At 45.7% G+C, this 25,356-nt stretch overlaps 18 non-coding genes and 2 pseudogenes across 18 annotated transcripts; all 20 read right to left on the bottom strand.

The window, feature by feature from the left end:
- Positions 1-1,080: 1,080 nt before the first annotated feature.
- On the bottom strand, positions 1,081-1,271 carry LOC141241098 (U2 spliceosomal RNA). The gene has a single exon (XR_012305884.1). It is a non-coding gene; the product is annotated as a U2 spliceosomal RNA (small nuclear RNA).
- A 1,123-nt stretch (positions 1,272-2,394) lies between these two features.
- Positions 2,395-2,585, bottom strand: LOC141241099 (U2 spliceosomal RNA). The gene has a single exon (XR_012305885.1). It is a non-coding gene; the product is annotated as a U2 spliceosomal RNA (small nuclear RNA).
- Positions 2,586-3,706: 1,121 nt separating this feature from the next.
- LOC141241100 (U2 spliceosomal RNA) lies at positions 3,707-3,897 on the bottom strand. The gene has a single exon (XR_012305886.1). It is a non-coding gene; the product is annotated as a U2 spliceosomal RNA (small nuclear RNA).
- A 1,123-nt stretch (positions 3,898-5,020) lies between these two features.
- LOC141241101 (U2 spliceosomal RNA) lies at positions 5,021-5,211 on the bottom strand. Its single transcript, XR_012305887.1, has one exon. It is a non-coding gene; the product is annotated as a U2 spliceosomal RNA (small nuclear RNA).
- A 1,115-nt stretch (positions 5,212-6,326) lies between these two features.
- On the bottom strand, positions 6,327-6,517 carry LOC141241103 (U2 spliceosomal RNA). The gene has a single exon (XR_012305889.1). It is a non-coding gene; the product is annotated as a U2 spliceosomal RNA (small nuclear RNA).
- Positions 6,518-7,637: 1,120 nt separating this feature from the next.
- On the bottom strand, positions 7,638-7,819 carry LOC141241321 (U2 spliceosomal RNA). The gene has a single exon (XR_012306100.1). It is a non-coding gene; the product is annotated as a U2 spliceosomal RNA (small nuclear RNA).
- Positions 7,820-8,343: 524 nt separating this feature from the next.
- Positions 8,344-8,459, bottom strand: LOC141241351 (U2 spliceosomal RNA; annotated as a pseudogene).
- A 1,096-nt stretch (positions 8,460-9,555) lies between these two features.
- On the bottom strand, positions 9,556-9,746 carry LOC141241265 (U2 spliceosomal RNA). Its single transcript, XR_012306046.1, has one exon. It is a non-coding gene; the product is annotated as a U2 spliceosomal RNA (small nuclear RNA).
- A 1,120-nt stretch (positions 9,747-10,866) lies between these two features.
- On the bottom strand, positions 10,867-11,057 carry LOC141241232 (U2 spliceosomal RNA). Its single transcript, XR_012306014.1, has one exon. It is a non-coding gene; the product is annotated as a U2 spliceosomal RNA (small nuclear RNA).
- A 1,120-nt stretch (positions 11,058-12,177) lies between these two features.
- Positions 12,178-12,368, bottom strand: LOC141241104 (U2 spliceosomal RNA). Its single transcript, XR_012305890.1, has one exon. It is a non-coding gene; the product is annotated as a U2 spliceosomal RNA (small nuclear RNA).
- Positions 12,369-13,490: 1,122 nt separating this feature from the next.
- LOC141241105 (U2 spliceosomal RNA) lies at positions 13,491-13,681 on the bottom strand. The gene has a single exon (XR_012305891.1). It is a non-coding gene; the product is annotated as a U2 spliceosomal RNA (small nuclear RNA).
- Positions 13,682-14,800: 1,119 nt separating this feature from the next.
- On the bottom strand, positions 14,801-14,991 carry LOC141241106 (U2 spliceosomal RNA). Its single transcript, XR_012305892.1, has one exon. It is a non-coding gene; the product is annotated as a U2 spliceosomal RNA (small nuclear RNA).
- Positions 14,992-16,112: 1,121 nt separating this feature from the next.
- Positions 16,113-16,294, bottom strand: LOC141241336 (U2 spliceosomal RNA). The gene has a single exon (XR_012306111.1). It is a non-coding gene; the product is annotated as a U2 spliceosomal RNA (small nuclear RNA).
- Positions 16,295-17,088: 794 nt separating this feature from the next.
- On the bottom strand, positions 17,089-17,180 carry LOC141241363 (U2 spliceosomal RNA; annotated as a pseudogene).
- A 1,120-nt stretch (positions 17,181-18,300) lies between these two features.
- On the bottom strand, positions 18,301-18,491 carry LOC141241107 (U2 spliceosomal RNA). Its single transcript, XR_012305893.1, has one exon. It is a non-coding gene; the product is annotated as a U2 spliceosomal RNA (small nuclear RNA).
- Positions 18,492-19,608: 1,117 nt separating this feature from the next.
- Positions 19,609-19,799, bottom strand: LOC141241220 (U2 spliceosomal RNA). The gene has a single exon (XR_012306003.1). It is a non-coding gene; the product is annotated as a U2 spliceosomal RNA (small nuclear RNA).
- A 1,120-nt stretch (positions 19,800-20,919) lies between these two features.
- Positions 20,920-21,110, bottom strand: LOC141241108 (U2 spliceosomal RNA). The gene has a single exon (XR_012305894.1). It is a non-coding gene; the product is annotated as a U2 spliceosomal RNA (small nuclear RNA).
- A 1,119-nt stretch (positions 21,111-22,229) lies between these two features.
- On the bottom strand, positions 22,230-22,420 carry LOC141241109 (U2 spliceosomal RNA). Its single transcript, XR_012305895.1, has one exon. It is a non-coding gene; the product is annotated as a U2 spliceosomal RNA (small nuclear RNA).
- Positions 22,421-23,540: 1,120 nt separating this feature from the next.
- On the bottom strand, positions 23,541-23,731 carry LOC141241110 (U2 spliceosomal RNA). Its single transcript, XR_012305896.1, has one exon. It is a non-coding gene; the product is annotated as a U2 spliceosomal RNA (small nuclear RNA).
- A 1,120-nt stretch (positions 23,732-24,851) lies between these two features.
- LOC141241365 (U2 spliceosomal RNA) lies at positions 24,852-25,042 on the bottom strand. The gene has a single exon (XR_012306119.1). It is a non-coding gene; the product is annotated as a U2 spliceosomal RNA (small nuclear RNA).
- Between the last annotated feature and the right edge of the window lie 314 nt (positions 25,043-25,356).

The following is a 25,356-nucleotide window of genomic DNA, read 5'->3' on the forward strand; positions in this document are numbered from 1 at the left end:
GAAAAGTCCATTTGTGGAGATGGCCACCTGGACTCCCGTTAAGAAGACATGCTCTCAACCTCTAGATCCCTCACATGCCTGCACTTTTCGGCTTGCTGCTGCTGCAATCCACGCGTTTTAGATCTGCATAACTCCACCTCTTTTAGCACAGTACCCTCAACCCCCGGCTGTTCCCACCCGCCTCAACACCGTTGGAAGGGAGGAGAACCAATTAAGGCGGGGGGGGGGGGTGGAACGAGCAGCTGTCTACCCTTAGCAGGAGGGTTGCTGATTAATTACCTCTCCTGCTGCTGCTGCTGCTGGCTGTCCAGCAGCAGACTGAAGGTGGCTGCTGCTGTGCGCAGGTATATAAAGGCTCAGAGCCTATTATGACACGCGCAGCCAGCGTTCCATTGCCACATTCCGTCTACTGCAGGCGGGATACCTGGATGGCTGAATGTCACTGAGAAGCTCACAGAGACCGCCATAAGCAACAGTTTAAAAGAATGCCACAGACTAATCAACCAAACTTTTTGGGTTGGTTTCTCTTTTATAGTCTGCAGGCATTAAATGAAAGAAGTCAGTGTTCCAGCAGAGGGAGACAACGTTTCAGAAAAGGCATTGTAGCAAACCAAAAAAGAAATTTTAAGCGTAGCAGAGTAACCAGCTCACATACCTGTTAGCTCAGGTGAGTTTAAAAGGCTGCTGTTGATAACAAGGGCATTTGCTAAATAGATGGTGTGTGTGCAACAATATACTGAAAGGTCAATTATATTGTGCAGCTTATCTCACCACCTGTAGTTATTTAGGTGAAAGCTCCAAAATGCTTGCCTAATATGTCTGTTTATCCAAAAGGAAGTATAGAGGGAGAGCTAGATAGATAGCATTGCATTACATTACATTACATGGCAATGCAATGCACAGTTGCTGAAGTTGAACCAAAATGAGCTTGTCATCTGGCTTCTGCAACTTTTAACATGAAAAATCCAATGAGGAGAAGAAAAGCAAAGCCAAAGAGTCCATCCCAAAATCCGACAAACAAGCAAAATGAACAAAAAGCATTGAATTCAATTCTTTCTGATTTTAGAAACTGCATTAAAGAAGGGGTGCACCGGTCCTGGAGATACTGCAATACCAGGTCAATGCGTGGAGTGGACAGAGCAAGCTCTTTTTCCATCTCCCTGTTCTAAAAATCCATTTAATATATGGTCCCCAGATAGGGGACGTATCAGATATTAAACTGATAAGAACAGATACTACACTTGATCTTAGCCAAAAGGCCGAGAAGCGATAACCAGAATTGGTTTACGACTACGGTGCCACCCAAGGATTCTGAAAAGTCCATTTGTGGAGATGGCCACCTGGACTCCCGTTAAGAAGACATGCTGTCAACCTCTAGATCCCTCACATGCCTGCACTTTTCGGCTTGCTGCTGCTGCAATCCACGCGTTTTAGATCTGCATAACTCCACCTCTTTTAGCACAGTACCCTCAACCCCCGGCTGTTCCCACCCGCCTCAACACCGTTGGAAGGGAGGAGAACCAATTAAGGCGGGGGGGGGGGGGTGGAACGAGCAGCTGTCTACCCTTAGCAGGAGGGTTGCTGATTAATTACCTCTCCTGCTGCTGCTGCTGCTGGCTGTCCAGCAGCAGACTGAAGGTGGCTGCTGCTGTGCGCAGGTATATAAAGGCTCAGAGCCTATTATGACACGCGCAGCCAGCGTTCCATTGCCACATTCCGTCTACTGCAGGCGGGATACCTGGATGGCTGAATGTCACTGAGAAGCTCACAGAGACCGCCATAAGCAACAGTTTAAAAGAATGCCACAGACTAATCAACCAAACTTTTTGGGTTGGTTTCTCTTTTATAGTCTGCAGGCATTAAATGAAAGAAGTCAGTGTTCCAGCAGAGGGAGACAACGTTTCAGAAAAGGCATTGTAGCAAACCAAAAAAGAAATTTTAAGCGCAGCAGAGTAACCAGCTCACATACCTGTTAGCTCAGGTGAGTTTAAAAGGCTGCTGTTGATAACAAGGGCATTTGCTAAATAGATGGTGTGTGTGCAACAATATACTGAAAGCTCAATTATATTGTGCAGCTTATCTCACCACCTGTAGTTATTTAGGTGAAAGCTCCAAAATGCTTGCCTAATATGTCTGTTTATCCAAAAGGAAGTATAGAGGGAGAGCTAGATAGATAGCATTGCATTACATTACATTACATGGCAATGCAATGCACAGTTGCTGAAGTTGAACCAAAATGAGCTTGTCATCTGGCTTCTGCAACTTTTAACATGAAAAATCCAATGAGGAGAAGAAAAGCAAAGCCAAAGAGTCCATCCCAAAATCCGACAAACAAGCAAAATGAACAAAAAGCATTGAATTCAATTCTTTCTGATTTTAGAAACTGCATTAAAGAAGGGGTGCACCGGTCCTGGAGATACTGCAATACCAGGTCAATGCGTGGAGTGGACAGAGCAAGCTCTTTTTCCATCTCCCTGTTCTAAAAATCCATTTAATATATGGTCCCCAGATAGGGGACGTATCAGATATTAAACTGATAAGAACAGATACTACACTTGATCTTAGCCAAAAGGCCGAGAAGCGATAACCAGAATTGGTTTCCGACTACGGTGCCACCCAAGGATTCTGAAAAGTCCATTTGTGGAGATGGCCACCTGGACTCCCGTTAAGAAGACATGCTGTCAACCTCTAGATCCCTCACATGCCTGCACTTTTCGGCTTGCTGCTGCTGCAATCCACGCGTTTTAGATCTGCATAACTCCACCTCTTTTAGCACAGTACCCTCAACCCCCGGCTGTTCCCACCCGCCTCAACACCGTTGGAAGGGAGGAGAACCAATTAAGGCGGGGGGGGGGGTGGAACGAGCAGCTGTCTACCCTTAGCAGGAGGGTTGCTGATTAATTACCTCTCCTGCTGCTGCTGCTGCTGGCTGTCCAGCAGCAGACTGAAGGTGGCTGCTGCTGTGCGCAGGTATATAAAGGCTCAGAGCCTATTATGACACGCGCAGCCAGCGTTCCATTGCCACATTCCGTCTACTGCAGGCGGGATACCTGGATGGCTGAATGTCACTGAGAAGCTCACAGAGACCGCCATAAGCAACAGTTTAAAAGAATGCCACAGACTAATCAACCAAACTTTTTGGGTTGGTTTCTCTTTTATAGTCTGCAGGCATTAAATGAAAGAAGTCAGTGTTCCAGCAGAGGGAGACAACGTTTCAGAAAAGGCATTGTAGCAAACCAAAAAAGAAATTTTAAGCGCAGCAGAGTAACCAGCTCACATACCTGTTAGCTCAGGTGAGTTTAAAAGGCTGCTGTTGATAACAAGGGCATTTGCTAAATAGATGGTGTGTGTGCAACAATATACTGAAAGGTCAATTATATTGTGCAGCTTATCTCACCACCTGTAGTTATTTAGGTGAAAGCTCCAAAATGCTTGCCTAATATGTCTGTTTATCCAAAATGAAGTATAGAGGGAGAGCTAGATAGATAGCATTGCATTACATTACATTACATGGCAATGCAATGCACAGTTGCTGAAGTTGAACCAAAATGAGCTTGTCATCTGGCTTCTGCAACTTTTAACATGAAAAATCCAATGAGGAGAAGAAAAGCAAAGCCAAAGAGTCCATCCCAAAATCCGACAAACAAGCAAAATGAACAAAAAGCATTGAATTCAATTCTTTCTGATTTTAGAAACTGCATTAAAGAAGGGGTGCACCGGTCCTGGAGATACTGCAATACCAGGTCAATGCGTGGAGTGGACAGAGCAAGCTCTTTTTCCATCTCCCTGTTCTAAAAATCCATTTAATATATGGTCCCCAGATAGGGGACGTATCAGATATTAAACTGATAAGAACAGATACTACACTTGATCTTAGCCAAAAGGCCGAGAAGCGATAACCAGAATTGGTTTCCGACTACGGTGCCACCCAAGGATTCTGAAAAGTCCATTTGTGGAGATGGCCACCTGGACTCCCGTTAAGAAGACATGCTGTCAACCTCTAGATCCCTCACATGCCTGCACTTTTCGGCTTGCTGCTGCTGCAATCCACGCGTTTTAGATCTGCATAACTCCACCTCTTTTAGCACAGTACCCTCAACCCCCGGCTGTTCCCACCCGCCTCAACACCGTTGGAAGGGAGGAGAACCAATTAAGGCGGGGGGGGGGGGGTGGAACGAGCAGCTGTCTACCCTTAGCAGGAGGGTTGCTGATTAATTACCTCTCCTGCTGCTGCTGCTGCTGGCTGTCCAGCAGCAGACTGAAGGTGGCTGCTGCTGTGCGCAGGTATATAAAGGCTCAGAGCCTATTATGACACGCGCAGCCAGCGTTCCATTGCCACATTCCGTCTACTGCAGGCGGGATACCTGGATGGCTGAATGTCACTGAGAAGCTCACAGAGACCGCCATAAGCAACAGTTTAAAAGAATGCCACAGACTAATCAACCAAACTTTTTGGGTTGGTTTCTCTTTTATAGTCTGCAGGCATTAAATGAAAGAAGTCAGTGTTCCAGCAGAGGGAGACAACGTTTCAGAAAAGGCATTGTAGCAAACCAAAAAAGAAATTTTAAGCGCAGCAGAGTAACCAGCTCACATACCTGTTAGCTCAGGTGAGTTTAAAAGGCTGCTGTTGATAACAAGGGCATTTGCTAAATAGATGGTGTGTGTGCAACAATATACTGAAAGGTCAATTATATTGTGCAGCTTATCTCACCACCTGTAGTTATTTAGGTGAAAGCTCCAAAATGCTTGCCTAATATGTCTGTTTATCCAAAAGGAAGTATAGAGGGAGAGCTAGATAGATAGCATTGCATTACATTACATTACATGGCAATGCAATGCACAGTTGCTGAAGTTGAACCAAAATGAGCTTGTCATCTGGCTTCTGCAACTTTTAACATGAAAAATCCAATGAGGAGAAGAAAAGCAAAGCCAAAGAGTCCATCCCAAAATCCGACAAACAAGCAAAATGAACAAAAAGCATTGAATTCAATTCTTTCTGATTTTAGAAACTGCATTAAAGAAGGGGTGCACCGGTCCTGGAGATACTGCAATACCAGGTCAATGCGTGGAGTGGACAGAGCAAGCTCTTTTTCCATCTCCCTGTTCTAAAAATCCATTTAATATATGGTCCCCAGATAGGGGACGTATCAGATATTAAACTGATAAGAACAGATACTACACTTGATCTTAGCCAAAAGGCCGAGAAGCGATAACCAGAATTGGTTTCCGACTACGGTGCCACCCAAGGATTCTGAAAAGTCCATTTGTGGAGATGGCCACCTGGACTCCCGTTAAGAAGACATGCTGTCAACCTCTAGATCCCTCACATGCCTGCACTTTTCGGCTTGCTGCTGCTGCAATCCACGCGTTTTAGATCTGCATAACTCCACCTCTTTTAGCACAGTACCCTCAACCCCCGGCTGTTCCCACCCGCCTCAACACCGTTGGAAGGGAGGAGAACCAATTAAGGCGGGGGGGGGGGGTGGAACGAGCAGCTGTCTACCCTTAGCAGGAGGGTTGCTGATTAATTACCTCTCCTGCTGCTGCTGCTGCTGGCTGTCCAGCAGCAGACTGAAGGTGGCTGCTGCTGTGCGCAGGTATATAAAGGCTCAGAGCCTATTATGACACGCGCAGCCAGCGTTCCATTGCCACATTCCGTCTACTGCAGGCCTGGATGGCTGAATGTCACTGAGAAGCTCACAGAGACCGCCATAAGCAACAGTTTAAAAGAATGCCACAGACTAATCAACCAAACTTTTTGGGTTGGTTTCTCTTTTATAGTCTGCAGGCATTAAATGAAAGAAGTCAGTGTTCCAGCAGAGGGAGACAACGTTTCAGAAAAGGCATTGTAGCAAACCAAAAAAGAAATTTTAAGCGCAGCAGAGTAACCAGCTCACATACCTGTTAGCTCAGGTGAGTTTAAAAGGCTGCTGTTGATAACAAGGGCATTTGCTAAATAGATGGTGTGTGTGCAACAATATACTGAAAGGTCAATTATATTGTGCAGCTTATCTCACCACCTGTAGTTATTTAGGTGAAAGCTCCAAAATGCTTGCCTAATATGTCTGTTTATCCAAAAGGAAGTATAGAGGGAGAGCTAGATAGATAGCATTGCATTACATTACATTACATGGCAATGCAATGCACAGTTGCTGAAGTTGAACCAAAATGAGCTTGTCATCTGGCTTCTGCAACTTTTAACATGAAAAATCCAATGAGGAGAAGAAAAGCAAAGCCAAAGAGTCCATCCCAAAATCCGACAAACAAGCAAAATGAACAAAAAGCATTGAATTCAATTCTTTCTGATTTTAGAAACTGCATTAAAGAAGGGGTGCACCGGTCCTGGAGATACTGCAATACCAGGTCAATGCGTGGAGTGGACAGAGCAAGCTCTTTTTCCATCTCCCTGTTCTAAAAATCCATTTAATATATGGTCCCCAGATAGGGGACGTATCAGATATTAAACTGATAAGAACAGATACTACACTTGATCTTAGCCAAAAGGCCGAGAAGCGATAACCAGAATTGGTTTCCGACTACGGTGCCACCCAAGGATTCTGAAAAGTCCATTTGTGGAGATGGCCACCTGGACTCCCGTTAAGAAGACATGCTGTCAACCTCTAGATCCCTCACATGCCTGCACTTTTCGGCTTGCTGCTGCTGCAATCCACGCATTTTAGATCTGCATAACTCCACCTCTTTTAGCACAGTACCCTCAACCCCCGGCTGTTCCCACCCGCCTCAACACCGTTGGAAGGGAGGAGAACCAATTAAGGCGGGGGGGGGGTGGAACGAGCAGCTGTCTACCCTTAGCAGTAGGGTTGCTGATTAATTACCTCTCCTGCTGCTGCTGCTGCTGGCTGTCCAGCAGCAGACTGAAGGTGGCTGCTGCTGTGCGCAGGTATATAAAGGCTCAGAGCCTATTATGACACGCGCAGCCAGCGTTCCATTGCCACATTCCGTCTACTGCAGGCGGGATACCTGGATGGCTGAATGTCACTGAGAAGCTCACAGAGACCGCCATAAGCAACAGTTTAAAAGAATGCCACAGACTAATCAACCAAACTTTTTGGGTTGGTTTCTCTTTTATAGTCTGCAGGCATTAAATGAAAGAAGTCAGTGTTCCAGCAGAGGGAGACATGGTTTCAGAAAAGGCATTGTAGCAAACCAAAAAAGAAATTTTAAGCGCAGCAGAGTAACCAGCTCACATAACTGTTAGCTCAGGTGAGTTTAAAAGGCTGCTGTTGATAACAAGGGCATTTGCTAAATAGATGGTGTGTGTGCAACAATATACTGAAAGGTCAATTATATTGTGCAGCTTATCTCACCACCTGTAGTTATTTAGGTGAAAGCTCCAAAATGTTTGCCTAATATGTCTGTTTATCCAAAAGGAAGTATAGAGGGAGAGCTAGATAGATAGCATTGCATTACATTACATTACATGGCAATGCAATGCACAGTTGCTGAAGTTGAACCAAAATGAGCTTGTCATCTGGCTTCTGCAACTTTTAACATGAAAAATCCAATGAGGAGAAGAAAAGCAAAGCCAAAGAGTCCATCCCAAAATCCGACAAACAAGCAAAATGAACAAAAAGCATTGAATTAAATTCTTTCTGATTTTAGAAACTGCATTAAAGAAGGGGTGCACCGGTCCTGGAGATACTGCAATACCAGATCAATGCGTGGAGTGGACAGAGCAAGCTCTTTTTCCATCTCCCTGTTCTAAAAATCCATTTAATATATGGTCCCCAGATAGGGGACGTATCAGATATTAAACTGATAAGAACAGATTTTTTGATTGAAGCTGCATCCAAGGCACTGAAAAATGTGACCGAAGTCACACCAAAACAGCGCACGAGGCGAGGATTCATGTGGACCCTTCCCGGAGGAGAGGGTCCCCAATAAACCATCCCCATCCCTCCGAGCCAGAAGGCCACAGCGAGGGTCAGGGATCTCCGATGCTCTCCCTAGCCGAAGCCGGAGAAGAGCCGTTTTCGTGCTCCCAGCTTCCATCTAGGCTGCCACCCTAGAGGAGCTGGAGCCTGTGTTGGTTTCTCAGCCCAAAGCTGACCGGACCTCCGACCGGGTTTATAAAAATTCCCCTTCCTAGCCCGGAGGCCAGGAATAGGGGGGGTTGCTCAGAAAGTATGATTGGCAAAGGTGCGGCATGCTACGAAGCCAAGTCTTTCTGGGGTTCCCAGTCCCAGTAAGCTTGGACTCCCACCAGGGCGCCTACTCCTGGGGCACATTGCTCCAAAGCCCTCACACTTACCCAGCCTAGTGACTTCGATCCTGGAGGGCCATGTTTTCCATCAGATAACTCTATGAGCCACCTGGCGTACTAACAAGTGCACCAAACCAGTGTGTAATATGCATCAATTTACTAGGGCAGCCCAAGGACAAAACTGCCTTTTCAAAAGATACTACACTTGATCTTAGCCAAAAGGCCGAGAAGCGATAACCAGAATTGGTTTCCGACTACGGTGCCACCCAAGGATTCTGAAAAGTCCATTTGTGGAGATGGCCACCTGGACTCCCGTTAAGAAGACATGCTGTCAACCTCTAGATCCCTCACATGCCTGCACTTTTCGGCTTGCTGCTGCTGCAATCCACGCGTTTTAGATCTGCATAACTCCACCTCTTTTAGCACAGTACCCTCAACCCCCGGCTGTTCCCACCCGCCTCAACACCGTGGCGGGGGGGGGTGGAACGAGCAGCTGTCTACCCTTAGCAGGAGGGTTGCTGATTAATTACCTCTCCTGCTGCTGCTGCTGCTGGCTGTCCAGCAGCAGACTGAAGGTGGCTGCTGCTGTGCGCAGGTATATAAAGGCTCAGAGCCTATTATGACACGCGCAGCCAGCGTTCCATTGCCACATTCCGTCTTCTGCAGGCGGGATACCTGGATGGCTGAATGTCACTGAGAAGCTCACAGAGACCGCCATAAGCAACAGTTTAAAAGAATGCCACAGACTAATCAACCAAACTTTTTGGGTTGGTTTCTCTTTTATAGTCTGCAGGTATTAAGTGAAAGAAGTCAGTGTTCCAGCAGAGGGAGACAACGTTTCAGAAAAGGCATTGTAGCAAACCAAAAAAGAAATTTTAAGCGCAGCAGAGTAACCAGCTCACATACCTGTTAGCTCAGGTGAGTTTAAAAGGCTGCTGTTGATAACAAGGGCATTTGCTAAATAGATGGTGTGTGTGCAACAATATACTGAAAGGTCATTTATATTGTGCAGCTTATCTCACCACCTGTAGTTATTTAGGTGAAAGCTCCAAAATGCTTGCCTAATATGTCTGTTTATCCAAAAGGAAGTATAGAGGGAGAGCTAGATAGATAGCATTGCATTACATTACATTACATGGCAATGCAATGCACAGTTGCTGAAGTTGAACCAAAATGAGCTTGTCATCTGGCTTCTGCAACTTTTAACATGAAAAATCCAATGAGGAGAAGAAAAGCAAAGCTAAAGAGTCCATCCCAAAATCCGACAAACAAGCAAAATGAACAAAAAGCATTGAATTCAATTCTTTCTGATTTTAGAAACTGCATTAAAGAAGGGGTGCACCGGTCCTGGAGATACTGCCATACCAGGTCAATGCGTGGAGTGGACAGAGCAAGCTCTTTTTCCATCTCCCTGTTCTAAAAATCCATTTAATATATGGTCCCCAGATAGGGGACGTATCAGATATTAAACTGATAAGAACAGATACTACACTTGATCTTAGCCAAAAGGCCGAGAAGCGATAACCAGAATTGGTTTCCGACTACGGTGCCACCCAAGGATTCTGAAAAGTCCATTTGTGGAGATGGCCACCTGGACTCCCGTTAAGAAGACATGCTGTCAACCTCTAGATCCCTCACATGCCTGCACTTTTCGGCTTGCTGCTGCTGCAATCCACGCGTTTTAGATCTGCATAACTCCACCTCTTTTAGCACAGTACCCTCAACCCCCGGCTGTTCCCACCCGCCTCAACACCGTTGGAAGGGAGGAGAACCAATTAAGGCGGGGGGGGGGTGGAACGAGCAGCTGTCTACCCTTAGCAGGAGGGTTTCTGATTAATTACCTCTCCTGCTGCTGCTGCTGCTGGCTGTCCAGCAGCAGACTGAAGGTGGCTGCTGCTGTGCGCAGGTATATAAAGGCTCAGAGCCTATTATGACACGCGCAGCCAGCGTTCCATTGCCACATTCCGTCTACTGCAGGCGGGATACCTGGATGGCTGAATGTCACTGAGAAGCTCACAGAGACCGCCATAAGCAACAGTTTAAAAGAATGCCACAGACTAATCAACCAAACTTTTTGGGTTGGTTTCTCTTTTATAGTCTGCAGGCATTAAATGAAAGAAGTCAGTGTTCCAGCAGAGGGAGACAACGTTTCAGAAAAGGCATTGTAGCAAACCAAAAAAGAAATTTTAAGCGCAGCAGAGTAACCAGCTCACATACCTGTTAGCTCAGGTGAGTTTAAAAGGCTGCTGTTGATAACAAGGGCATTTGCTAAATAGATGGTGTGTGTGCAACAATATACTGAAAGGTCAATTATATTGTGCAGCTTATCTCACCACCTGTAGTTATTTAGGTGAAAGCTCCAAAATGCTTGCCTAATATGTCTGTTTATCCAAAAGGAAGTATAGAGGGAGAGCTAGATAGATAGCATTGCATTACATTACATTACATGGCAATGCAATGCACAGTTGCTGAAGTTGAACCAAAATGAGCTTGTCATCTGGCTTCTGGAACTTTTAACATGAAAAATCCAATGAGGAGAAGAAAAGCAAAGCCAAACAGTCCATCCCAAAATCCGACAAACAAGCAAAATGAACAAAAAGCATTGAATTCAATTCTTTCTGATTTTAGAAACTGCATTAAAGAAGGGGTGCACCGGTCCTGGAGATACTGCAATACCAGGTCAATGCTTGGAGTGGACAGAGCAAGCTCTTTTTCCATCTCCCTGTTCTAAAAATCCATTTAATATATGGTCCCCAGATAGGGGACGTATCAGATATTAAACTGATAAGAACAGATACTACACTTGATCTTAGCCAAAAGGCCGAGAAGCGATAACCAGAATTGGTTTCCGACTACGGTGCCACCCAAGGATTCTGAAAAGTCCATTTGTGGAGATGGCCACCTGGACTCCCGTTAAGAAGACATGCTGTCAACCTCTAGATCCCTCACATGCCTGCACTTTTCGGCTTGCTGCTGCTGCAATCCATGCGTTTTAGATCTGCATAACTCCACCTCTTTTAGCACAGTACCCTCAACCCCCGGCTGTTCCCACCCGCCTCAACACCGTTGGAAGGGAGGAGAACCAATTAAGGCGGGGGGGGGGTGGAACGAGCAGCTGTCTACCCTTAGCAGGAGGGTTGCTGATTAATTACCTCTCCTGCTGCTGCTGCTGCTGGCTGTCCAGCAGCAGACTGAAGGTGGCTGCTGCTGTGCGCAGGTATATAAAGGCTCAGAGCCTATTATGACACGCGCAGCCAGTGTTCCATTGCCACATTCCGTCTACTGCAGGCGGGATACCTGGATGGCTGAATGTCACTGAGAAGCTCACAGAGACCGCCATAAGCAACAGTTTAAAAGAATGCCACAGACTAATCAACCAAACTTTTTGGGTTGGTTTCTCTTTTATAGTCTGCAGGCATTAAATGAAAGAAGTCAGTGTTCCAGCAGAGGGAGACAACGTTTCAGAAAAGGCATTGTAGCAAACCAAAAAAGAAATTTTAAGCGCAGCAGAGTAACCAGCTCACATACCTGTTAGCTCAGGTGAGTTTAAAAGGCTGCTGTTGATAACAAGGGCATTTGCTAAATAGATGGTGTGTGTGCAACAATATACTGAAAGGTCAATTATATTGTGCAGCTTATCTCACCACCTGTAGTTATTTAGGTGAAAGCTCCAAAATGCTTGCCTAATATGTCTGTTTATCCAAAAGGAAGTATAGAGGGAGAGCTAGATAGATAGCATTGCATTACATTACATTACATGGCAATGCAATGCACAGTTGCTGAAGTTGAACCAAAATGAGCTTGTCATCTGGCTTCTGCAACTTTTAACATGAAAAATCCAATGAGGAGAAGAAAAGCAAAGCCAAAGAGTCCATCCCAAAATCCGACAAACAAGCAAAATGAACAAAAAGCATTGAATTCAATTCTTTCTGATTTTAGAGACTGCATTAAAGAAGGGGTGCACCGGTCCTGGAGATACTGCAATACCAGGTCAATGCGTGGAGTGGACAGAGCAAGCTCTTTTTCCATCTCCCTGTTCTAAAAATCCATTTAATATATGGTCCCCAGATAGGGGACGTATCAGATATTAAACTGATAAGAACAGATACTACACTTGATCTTAGCCAAAAGGCCGAGAAGCGATAACCAGAATTGGTTTCCGACTACGGTGCCACCCAAGGATTCTGAAAAGTCCATTTGTGGAGATGGCCACCTGGACTCCCGTTAAGAAGACATGCTCTCAACCTCTAGATCCCTCACATGCCTGCACTTTTCGGCTTGCTGCTGCTGCAATCCACGCGTTTTAGATCTGCATAACTCCACCTCTTTTAGCACAGTACCCTCAACCCCCGGCTGTTCCCACCCGCCTCAACACCGTTGGAAAGGAGGAGAACCAATTAAGGCGGGGGGGGGGGGTGGAACGAGCAGCTGTCTACCCTTAGCAGGAGGGTTGCTGATTAATTACCTCTCCTGCTGCTGCTGCTGCTGGCTGTCCAGCAGCAGACTGAAGGTGGCTGCTGCTGTGCGCAGGTATATAAAGGCTCAGAGCCTATTATGACATGCGCAGCCAGCGTTCCATTGCCACATTCCGTCTACTGCAGGCGGGATACCTGGATGGCTGAATGTCACTGAGAAGCTCACAAAGACCGCCATAAGCAACAGTTTAAAAGAATGCCACAGACTAATCAACCAAACTTTTTGGGTTGGTTTCTCTTTTATAGTCTGCAGGCATTAAATGAAAGAAGTCAGTGTTCCAGCAGAGGGAGACAACGTTTCAGAAAAGGCATTGTAGCAAACCAAAAAAGAAATTTTAAGCGCAGCAGAGTAACCAGCTCACATACCTGTTAGCTCAGGTGAGTTTAAAAGGCTGCTGTTGATAACAAGGGCATTTGCTAAATAGATGGTGTGTGTGCAACAATATACTGAAAGGTCAATTATATTGTGCAGCTTATCTCACCACCTGTAGTTATTTAGGTGAAAGCTCCAAAATGCTTGCCTAATATGTCTGTTTATCCAAAAGGAAGTATAGAGGGAGAGCTAGATAGATAGCATTGCATTACATTACATTACATGGCAATGCAATGCACAGTTGCTGAAGTTGAACCAAAATGAGCTTGTCATCTGGCTTCTGCAACTTTTAACATGAAAAATCCAATGAGGAGAAGAAAAGCAAAGCCAAAGAGTCCATCCCAAAATCCGACAAACAAGCAAAATGAACAAAAAGCATTGAATTCAATTCTTTCTGATTTTAGAAACTGCATTAAAGAAGGGGTGCACCGGTCCTGGAGATACTGCAATACCAGGTCAATGCGTGGAGTGGACAGAGCAAGCTCTTTTTCCATCTCCCTGTTCTAAAAATCCATTTAATATATGGTCCCCAGATAGGGGACGTATCAGATATTAAACTGATAAGAACAGATACTACACTTGATCTTAGCCAAAAGGCCGAGAAGCGATAACCAGAATTGGTTTCCGACTACGGTGCCACCCAAGGATTCTGAAAAGTCCATTTGTGGAGATGGCCACCTGGACTCCCGTTAAGAAGACATGCTGTCAACCTCTAGATCCCTCACATGCCTGCACTTTTCGGCTTGCTGCTGCTGCAATCCACGCGTTTTAGATCTGCATAACTCCACCTCTTTTAGCACAGTACCCTCAACCCCCGGCTGTTCCCACCCGCCTCAACACCGTTGGAAGGGAGGAGAACCAATTAAGGCGGGGGGGGGTGGAACGAGCAGCTGTCTACCCTTAGCAGGAGGGTTGCTGATTAATTACCTCTCCTGCTGCTGCTGCTGCTGGCTGTCCAGCAGCAGACTGAAGGTGGCTGCTGCTGTGCGCAGGTATATAAAGGCTCAGAGCCTATTATGACACGCGCAGCCAGCGTTCCATTGCCACATTCCGTCTACTGCAGGCGGGATACCTGGATGGCTGAATGTCACTGAGAAGCTCACAGAGACCGCCATAAGCAACAGTTTAAAAGAATGCCACAGACTAATCAACCAAACTTTTTGGGTTGGTTTCTCTTTTATAGTCTGCAGGCATTAAATGAAAGAAGTCAGTGTTCCAGCAGAGGGAGACAACGTTTCAGAAAAGGCATTGTAGCAAACCAAAAAAGAAATTTTAAGCGCAGCAGAGTAACCAGTTCACATACCTGTTAGCTCAGGTGAGTTTAAAAGGCTGCTGTTGATAACAAGGGCATTTGCTAAATAGATGGTGTGTGTGCAACAATATACTGAAAGGTCAATTATATTGTGCAGCTTATCTCACCACCTGTAGTTATTTAGGTGAAAGCTCCAAAATGCTTGCCTAATATGTCTGTTTATCCAAAAGGAAGTATAGAGGGAGAGCTAGATAGATAGCATTGCATTACATTACATTACATGGCAATGCAATGCACAGTTGCTGAAGTTGAACCAAAATGAGCTTGTCATCTGGCTTCTGCAACTTTTAACATGAAAAATCCAATGAGGAGAAGAAAAGCAAAGCCAAAGAGTCCATCCCAAAATCCGACAAACAAGCAAAATGAACAAAAAGCATTGAATTCAATTCTTTCTGATTTTAGAAACTGCATTAAAGAAGGGGTGCACCGGTCCTGGAGATACTGCAATACCAGGTCAATGCGTGGAGTGGACAGAGCAAGCTCTTTTTCCATCTCCCTGTTCTAAAAATCCATTTAATATATGGTCCCCAGATAGGGGACGTATCAGATATTAAACTGATAAGAACAGATACTACACTTGATCTTAGCCAAAAGGCCGAGAAGCGATAACCAGAATTGGTTTCCGACTACGGTGCCACCCAAGGATTCTGAAAAGTCCATTTGTGGAGATGGCCACCTGGACTCCCGCTAAGAAGACATGCTGTCAACCTCTAGATCCCTCACATGCCTGCACTTTTCGGCTTGCTGCTGCTGCAATCCACGCGTTTTAGATCTGCATAACTCCACCTCTTTTAGCACAGTACCCTCAACCCCCGGCTGTTCCCACCCGCCTCAACACCGTTGGAAGGGAGGAGAACCAATTAATGCGGGGGGGGGGGTGGAACGAGCAGCTGTCTACCCTTAGCAGGAGGGTTGCTGATTAATTACCTCTCCTGCTGCTGCTGCTGCTGGCTGTCCAGCAGCAGACTGAAGGTGGCTGCTGCTGTGCGCAGGTATATAAAGGCTCAGAGCCTATTATGACACGCGCAGCCAGCGTTCCATTGCCACATTCCGTCTACTGCAGGCGGGATACCTGGATGGCTGAATGTCACTGAGAAGCTCACAGAGACCGCCATAAGCAACAGTTTAAAAGAATGCCACAGACTAATCAACCAAACTTTTTGGGTTGGTTTCTCTTTTATAGTCTGCAGGCATTAAATGAAAGAAGTCAGTGTTCCAGCAGAGGGAGACAACGTTTCAGAAAAGGCATTGTAGCAAACCAAAAAAGAAATTTTAAGCGTAGCAGAGTAACCAGCTCACATACCTGTTAGCTCAGGTGAGTTTAAAAGGCTGCTGTTGATAACAAGGGCATTTGCTAAATAGATGGTGTGTGTGCAACAATATACTGAAAGGTCAATTATATTGTGCAGCTTTTCTCACCACCTGTAGTTATTTAGGTGAAAGCTCCAAAATGCTTGCCTAATATGTCTGTTTATCCAAAAGGAAGTATAGAGGGAGAGCTAGATAGATAGCATTGCATTACATTACATTACATGGCAATGCAATGCACAGTTGCTGAAGTTGAACCAAAATGAGCTTGTCATCTGGCTTCTGCAACTTTTAACATGAAAAATCCAATGAGGAGAAGAAAAGCAAAGCCAAAGAGTCCATCCCAAAATCCGACAAACAAGCAAAATGAACAAAAAGCATTGAATTCAATTCTTTCTGATTTTAGAAACTGCATTAAAGAAGGGGTGCACCGGTCCTGGAGATACTGCAATACCAGGTCAATGCGTGGAGTGGACAGAGCAAGCTCTTTTTCCATCTCCCTGTTCTAAAAATCCATTTAATATATGGTCCCCAGATAGGGGACGTATCAGATATTAAACTGATAAGAACAGATTTTTTTTTTTTTTTTTCGAAAGCCCGAATTCGTGTACAAAACCCGAGTGCGCTTAAAAAAGTGACAAGTGCCACAAAAAAAGTGCACTAGGATGCTGGTCTTCTTGAAACCCTCTCCAAAAGGAGAAGGGTCCCCCAAACCATTCCCCGTCCCTCCGAGCCAAAAGGCCACAGCGAGGAACAGGGACAAAAAGCCACCTCCAGCTGAAGCCAGAGGCGACCCAATCTTACCCCCAGCACCTGCCCGAGTTCTCACCCGAGCAAGGCACTGGGAGCCAAAGACTGTGCTCCCCTCCCGGAAGAGGGGAGCCAACAACGCTCTCCTCCCAAAAGAGGAGAGCCAGGGGGGTTCAGGGGGGAGCGGAACCTGATGGCCACACACTCCCCCCCTAGACCTGCCAAGAGAGGAACCCGTAAGGGAACCGCATCCCGACAAAATCCTAGTAGGACGTGACACACATGAATAAGTGGACACACAGTGACAAAGAAATTAAATAAATAGTGAAGGTTTCACAGTATAATACTGCCCGGACCTTCGACCGGGAATTGAAAAATTCCCCATCCTAAGGCCAGAAGGCCCGGAATAAGGGTGTGTGCGAAGAAAGAAAATTTGAAGTGCTTGTGCAAATGTGCCATAAGCTCAAGTGGGGTTCCCAATCCCAGTGAGTTAAGGCACCCCAGGGTCACCACTCCTGGGGCACTTCACACTTCGGGCTTTCGATCTTCCCCGGCCCAATGGCGTCGATCCTGGGGGGCCATGCTTTCCACCAGATGACTATATTAGCCACCTGGCGTACTAACAAGCGCCTAAACCCCAGTGTGCATAATGTATCAATCTACTAGGGCGGCCAACATCCAAAACCGCCTTTTCGAAAGATACTACACTTGATCTTAGCCAAAAGGCCGAGAAGCAATAACCAGAATTGGTTTCCGACTACGGTGCCACCCAAGGATTCTGAAAAGTCCATTTGTGGAGATGGCCACCTGGACTCCCGTTAAGAAGACATGCTGTCAACCTCTAGATCCCTCACATGCCTGCACTTTTCGGCTTGCTGCTGCTGCAATCCACGCGTTTTAGATCTGCATAACTCCACCTCTTTTAGCACAGTACCCTCAACCCCCGGCTGTTCCCACCCGCCTCAACACCGTTGGAAGGGAGGAGAACCAATTAAGGCGGGGGGGGGGTGGAACGAGCAGCTGTCTACCCTTAGCAGGAGGGTTGCTGATTAATTACCTCTCCTGCTGCTGCTGCTGCTGGCTGTCCAGCAGCAGACTGAAGGTGGCTGCTGCTGTGCGCAGGTATATAAAGGCTCAGAGCCTATTATGACACGCGCAGCCAGCGTTCCATTGCCACATTCCGTCTACTGCAGGCGGGATACCTGGATGGCTGAATGTCACTGAGAAGCTCACAGAGACCGCCATAAGCAACAGTTTAAAAGAATGCCACAGACTAATCAGCCAAACTTTTTGGGTTGGTTTCTCTTTTATAGTCTGCAGGCATTAAATGAAAGAAGTCAGTGTTCCAGCAGAGGGAGACAACGTTTCAGAAAAGGCATTGTAGCAAACCAAAAAAGAAATTTTAAGCGCAGCAGAGTAACCAGCTCACATACCTGTTAGCTCAGGTGAGTTTAAAAGGCTGCTGTTGATAACAAGGGCATTTGCTAAATAGATGGTGTGTGTGCAACAATATACTGAAAGGTCAATTATATTGTGCAGCTTATCTCACCACCTGTAGTTATTTAGGTGAAAGCTCCAAAATGCTTGCCTAATATGTCTGTTTATCCAAAAGGAAGTATAGAGGGAGAGCTAGATAGATAGCATTGCATTACATTACATTACATGGCAATGCAATGCACAGTTGCTGAAGTTGAACCAAAATGAGCTTGTCATCTGGCTTCTGCAACTTTTAACATGAAAAATCCAATGAGGAGAAGAAAAGCAAAGCCAAAGAGTCCATCCCAAAATCCGACAAACAAGCAAAATGAACAAAAAGCATTGAATTCAATTCTTTCTGATTTTAGAAACTGCATTAAAGAAGGGGTGCACCGGTCCTGGAGATACTGCAATACCAGGTCAATGCGTGGAGTGGACAGAGCAAGCTCTTTTTCCATCTCCCTGTTCTAAAAATCCATTTAATATATGGTCCCCAGATAGGGGACGTATCAGATATTAAACTGATAAGAACAGATACTACACTTGATCTTAGCCAAAAGGCCGAGAAGCGATAACCAGAATTGGTTTCCGACTACGGTGCCACCCAAGGATTCTGAAAAGTCCATTTGTGGAGATGGCCACCTGGACTCCCGTTAAGAAGACATGCTGTCAACCTCTAGATCCCTCACATGCCTGCACTTTTCGGCTTGCTGCTGCTGCAATCCACGCGTTTTAGATCTGCATAACTCCACCTCTTTTAGCACAGTACCCTCAACCCCCGGCTGTTCCCACCCGCCTCAACACCGTTGGAAGGGAGGAGAACCAATTAATGCGGGGGGGGGGGTGGAACGAGCAGCTGTCTACCCTTAGCAGGAGGGTTGCTGATTAATTACCTCTCCTGCTGCTGCTGCTGCTGGCTGTCCAGCAGCAGACTGAAGGTGGCTGCTGCTGTGCGCAGGTATATAAAGGCTCAGAGCCTATTATGACACGCGCAGCCAGCGTTCCATTGCCACATTCCGTCTACTGCAGGCGGGATACCTGGATGGCTGAATGTCACTGAGAAGCTCACAGAGACCGCCATAAGCAACAGTTTAAAAGAATGCCACAGACTAATCAACCAAACTTTTTGGGTTGGTTTCTCTTTTATAGTCTGCAGGCATTAAATGAAAGAAGTCAGTGTTCCAGCAGAGGGAGACAACGTTCAGAAAAGGCATTGTAGCAAACCAAAAAAGAAATTTTAAGCGTAGCAGAGTAACCAGCTCACATACCTGTTAGCTCAGGTGAGTTTAAAAGGCTGCTGTTGATAACAAGGGCATTTGCTAAATAGATGGTGTGTGTGCAACAATATACTGAAAGGTCAATATATTGTGCAGCTTTTCTCACCACCTGTAGTTATTTAGGTGAAAGCTCAAAATGCTTGCCTAATCTGTCTGTTTATCCAAAAGGAAGTATAGAGGGAGAGCTAGATAGATAGCATTGCATTACATTACATTACATGGCAATGCAATGCACAGTTGCTGAAGTTGAACCAAAATGAGCTTGTCATCTGGCTTCTGCAACTTTTAACATGAAAAATCCAATGAGGAGAAGAAAAGCAAAGCCAAAGAGTCCATCCCAAAATCCGACAAACAAGCAAAATGAACAAAAAGCATTGAATTCAATTCTTTCTGATTTTAGAAACTGCATTAAAGAAGGGTGCACCGGTCCTGGAGATACTGCAATACCAGGTCAATGCGTGGAGTGGACAGAGCAAGCTCTTTTTCCATCTCCCTGTTCTAAAAATCTATTTAATATATGGTCCCCAGATAGGGGACGTATCAGATATTAAACTGATAAGAACAGATACTACACTTGATCTTAGCCAAAAGGCCGAGAAGCGATAACCAGAATTGGTTTCCGACTACGGTGCCACCCAAGGATTCTGAAAAGTCCATTTGTGGAGATGGCCACCTGGACTCCCGTTAAGAAGACATGCTGTCAACCTCTAGATCCCTCACATGCCTGCACTTTTCGGCTTGCTGCTGCTGCAATCCACGCATTTTAGATCTGCATAACTCCACCTCTTTTAGCACAGTACCCTCAACCCCCGGCTGTTCCCACCCGCCTCAACACCGTTGGAAGGGAGGAGAACCAATTAAGGCGGGGGGGGGGTGGAACGAGCAGCTGTCTACCCTTAGCAGGAGGGTTGCTGATTAATTACCTCTCCTGCTGCTGCTGCTGCTGGCTGTCCAGCAGCAGACTGAAGGTGGCTGCTGCTGTGCGCAGGTATATAAAGGCTCAGAGCCTATTATGACACGCGCAGCCAGCGTTCCATTGCCACATTCCGTCTACTGCAGGCGGGATACCTGGATGGCTGAATGTCACTGAGAAGCTCACAGAGACCGCCATAAGCAACAGTTTAAAAGAATGCCACAGACTAATCAACCAAACTTTTTGGGTTGGTTTCTCTTTTATAGTCTGCAGGCATTAAATGAAAGAAGTCAGTGTTCCAGCAGAGGGAGACAACGTTTCAGAAAAGGCATTGTAGCAAACCAAAAAAGAAATTTTAAGCGCAGCAGAGTAACCAGCTCACATACCTGTTAGCTCAGGTGAGTTTAAAAGGCTGCTGTTGATAACAAGGGCATTTGCTAAATAGATGGTGTGTGTGCAACAATATACTGAAAGGTCAATTATATTGTGCAGCTTATCTCACCACCTGTAGTTATTTAGGTGAAAGCTCCAAAATGCTTGCCTAATATGTCTGTTTATCCAAAAGGAAGTATAGAGGGAGAGCTAGATAGATAGCATTGCATTACATTACATTACATGGCAATGCAATGCACAGTTGCTGAAGTTGAACCAAAATGAGCTTGTCATCTGGCTTCTGCAACTTTTAACATGAAAAATCCAATGAGGAGAAAAAAAGCAAAGCCAAAGAGTCCATCCCAAAATCCGACAAACAAGCAAAATGAACAAAAAGCATTGAATTCAATTCTTTCTGATTTTAGAAACTGCATTAAAGAAGGGGTGCACCGGTCCTGGAGATACTGCAATACCAGGTCAATGCGTGGAGTGGACAGAGCAAGCTCTTTTTCCATCTCCCTGTTCTAAAAATCCATTTAATATATGGTCCCCAGATAGGGGACGTATCAGATATTAAACTGATAAGAACAGATACTACACTTGATCTTAGCCAAAAGGCCGAGAAGCGATAACCAGAATTGGTTTCCGACTACGGTGCCACCCAAGGATTCTGAAAAGTCCATTTGTGGAGATGGCCACCTGGACTCCCGTTAAGAAGACATGCTGTCAACCTCTAGATCCCTCACATGCCTGCACTTTTCGGCTTGCTGCTGCTGCAATCCACGCGTTTTAGATCTGCATAACTCCACCTCTTTTAGCACAGTACCCTCAACCCCCGGCTGTTCCCACCCGCCTCAACACCGTTGGAAGGGAGGAGAACCAATTAAGGCGGGGGGGGGTGGAACGAGCAGCTGTCTACCCTTAGCAGGAGGGTTGCTGATTAATTACCTCTCCTGCTGCTGCTGCTGCTGGCTGTCCAGCAGCAGACTGAAGGTGGCTGCTGCTGTGCGCAGGTATATAAAGGCTCAGAGCCTATTATGACACGCGCAGCCAGCGTTCCATTGCCACATTCCGTCTACTGCAGGCGGGATACCTGGATGGCTGAATGTCACTGAGAAGCTCACAGAGACCGCCATAAGCAACAGTTTAAAAGAATGCCACAGACTAATCAACTAAACTTTTTGGGTTGGTTTCTCTTTTATAGTCTGCAGGCATTAAATGAAAGAAGTCAGTGTTCCAGCAGAGGGAGACAACGTTTCAGAAAAGGCATTGTAGCAAACCAAAAAAGAAATTTTAAGCGCAGCAGAGTAACCAGCTCACATACCTGTTAGCTCAGGTGAGTTTAAAAGGCTGCTGTTGATAACAAGGGCATTTGCTAAATAGATGGTGTGTGTGCAACAATATACTGAAAGGTCAATTATATTGTGCAGCTTATCTCACCACCTGTAGTTATTTAGGTGAAAGCTCCAAAATGCTTGCCTAATATGTCTGTTTATCCAAAAGGAAGTATAGAGGGAGAGCTAGATAGATAGCATTGCATTACATTACATTACATGGCAATGCAATGCACAGTTGCTGAAGTTGAACCAAAATGAGCTTGTCATCTGGCTTCTGCAACTTTTAACATGAAAAATCCAATGAGGAGAAGAAAAGCAAAGCCAAAGAGTCCATCCCAAAATCCGACAAACAAGCAAAATGAACAAAAAGCATTGAATTCAATTCTTTCTGATTTTAGAAACTGCATTAAAGAAGGGGTGCACCGGTCCTGGAGATACTGCAATACCAGGTCAATGCGTGGAGTGGACAGAGCAAGCTCTTTTTCCATCTCCCTGTTCTAAAAATCCATTTAATATATGGTCCCCAGATAGGGGACGTATCAGATATTAAACTGATAAGAACAGATACTACACTTGATCTTAGCCAAAAGGCCGAGAAGCGATAACCAGAATTGGTTTCCGACTACGGTGCCACCCAAGGATTCTGAAAAGTCCATTTGTGGAGATGGCCACCTGGACTCCCGTTAAGAAGACATGCTGTCAACCTCTAGATCCCTCACATGCCTGCACTTTTCGGCTTGCTGCTGCTGCAATCCACGCGTTTTAGATCTGCATAACTCCACCTCTTTTAGCACAGTACCCTCAACCCCCGGCTGTTCCCACCCGCCTCAACACCGTTGGAAGGGAGGAGAACCAATTAAGGCGGGGGGGGGGTGGAACGAGCAGCTGTCTACCCTTAGCAGGAGGGTTGCTGATTAATTACCTCTCCTGCTGCTGCTGCTGCTGGCTGTCCAGCAGCAGACTGAAGGTGGCTGCTGCTGTGCGCAGGTATATAAAGGCTCAGAGCCTATTATGACACGCGCAGCCAGCGTTCCATTGCCACATTCCGTCTACTGCAGGCGGGATACCTGGATGGCTGAATGTCACTGAGAAGCTCACAGAGACCGCCATAAGCAACAGTTTAAAAGAATGCCACAGACTAATCAACCAAACTTTTTGGGTTGGTTTCTCTTTTATAATCTGCAGGCATTAAATGAAAGAAGTCAGTGTTCCAGCAGAGGGAGACAACGTTTCAGAAAAGGCATTGTAGCAAACCAAAAAAGAAATTTTAAGCGCAGCAGAGTAACCAGCTCACATACCTGTTAGCTCAGGTGAGTTTAAAAGGCTGCTGTTGATAACAAGGGCATTTGCTAAATAGATGGTGTGTGTGCAACAATATACTGAAAGGTCAATTATATTGTGCAGCTTATCTCACCACCTGTAGTTATTTAGGTGAAAGCTCCAAAATGCTTGCCTAATATGTCTGTTTATCCAAAAGGAAGTATAGAGGGAGAGCTAGATAGATAGCATTGCATTACATTACATTACATGGCAATGCAATGCACAGTTGCTGAAGTTGAACCAAAATGAGCTTGTCATCTGGCTTCTGCAACTTTTAACATGAAAAATCCAATGAGGAGAAGAAAAGCAAAGCCAAAGAGTCCATCCCAAAATCCGACAAACAAGCAAAATGAACAAAAAGCATTGAATTCAATTCTTTCTGATTTTAGAAACTGCATTAAAGAAGGGGTGCACCGGTCCTGGAGATACTGCAATACCAGGTCAATGCGTGGAGTGGACAGAGCAAGCTCTTTTTCCATCTCCCTGTTCTAAAAATCCATTTAATATATGGTCCCCAGATAGGGGACGTATCAGATATTAAACTGATAAGAACAGATACTACACTTGATCTTAGCCAAAAGGCCGAGAAGCGATAACCAGAATTGGTTTCCGACTACGGTGCCACCCAAGGATTCTGAAAAGTCCATTTGTGGAGATGGCCACCTGGACTCCCGTTAAGAAGACATGCTGTCAACCTCTAGATCCCTCACATGCCTGCACTTTTCGGCTTGCTGCTGCTGCAATCCACGCGTTTTAGATCTGCATAACTCCACCTCTTTTAGCACAGTACCCTCAACCCCCGGCTGTTCCCACCCGCCTCAACACCGTTGGAAGGGAGGAGAACCAATTAAGGCGGGGGGGGGGTGGAACGAGCAGCTGTCTACCCTTAGCAGGAGGGTTGCTGATTAATTACCTCTCCTGCTGCTGCTGCTGCTGGCTGTCCAGCAGCAGACTGAAGGTGGCTGCTGCTGTGCGCAGGTATATAAAGGCTCAGAGCCTATTATGACACGCGCAGCCAGCGTTCCATTGCCACATTCCGTCTACTGCAGGCGGGATACCTGGATGGCTGAATGTCACTGAGAAGCTCACAGAGACCGCCATAAGCAACAGTTTAAAAGAATGCCACAGACTAATCAACCAAACTTTTTGGGTTGGTTTCTCTTTTATAGTCTGCAGGCATTAAATGAAAGAAGTCAGTGTTCCAGCAGAGGGAGACAACGTTTCAGAAAAGGCATTGTAGCAAACCAAAAAAGAAATTTTAAGCGCAGCAGAGTAACCAGCTCACATACCTGTTAGCTCAGGTGAGTTTAAAAGGCTGCTGTTGATAACAAGGGCATTTGCTAAATAGATGGTGTGTGTGCAACAATATACTGAAAGGTCAATTATATTGTGCAGCTTATCTCACCACCTGTAGTTATTTAGGTGAAAGCTCCAAAATGCTTGCCTAATATGTCTGTTTATCCAAAAGGAAGTATAGAGGGAGAGCTAGATAGATAGCATTGCATTACATTACATTACATGGCAATGCAATGCACAGTTGCTGAAGTTGAACCAAAATGAGCTTGTCATCTGGCTTCTGCAACTTTTAACATGAAAAATCCAATGAGGAGAAGAAAAGCAAAGCCAAAGAGTCCATCCCAAAATCCGACAAACAAGCAAAATGAACAAAAAGCATTGAATTCAATTCTTTCTGATTTTAGAAACTGCATTAAAGAAGGGGTGCACCGGTCCTGGAGATACTGCAATACCAGGTCAATGCGTGGAGTGGGCAGAGCAAGCTCTTTTTCCATCTCCCTGTTCTAAAAATCCATTTAATATATGGTCCCCAGATAGGGGACGTATCAGATATTAAACTGATAAGAACAGATACTACACTTGATCTTAGCCAAAAGGCCGAGAAGCGATAACCAGAATTGGTTTCCGACTACGGTGCCACCCAAGGATTCTGAAAAGTCCATTTGTGGAGATGGCCACCTGGACTCCCGTTAAGAAGACATGCTGTCAACCTCTAGATCCCTCACATGCCTGCACTTTTCGGCTTGCTGCTGCTGCAATCCACGCGTTTTAGATCTGCATAACTCCACCTCTTTTAGCACAGTACCCTCAACCCCCGGCTGTTCCCACCCGCCTCAACACCGTTGGAAGGGAGGAGAACCAATTAAGGCGGGGGGGGGGGTGGAACGAGCAGCTGTCTACCCTTAGCAGGAGGGTTGCTGATT

The sequence above is a fragment of the Phyllobates terribilis genome, unplaced genomic scaffold, assembly GCF_046119375.1.
Source record: "Phyllobates terribilis strain yellow unplaced genomic scaffold, ASM4611937v1 Scaffold_986__1_contigs__length_492241, whole genome shotgun sequence".
Classification (NCBI taxonomy): domain Eukaryota; kingdom Metazoa; phylum Chordata; class Amphibia; order Anura; family Dendrobatidae; genus Phyllobates; species Phyllobates terribilis.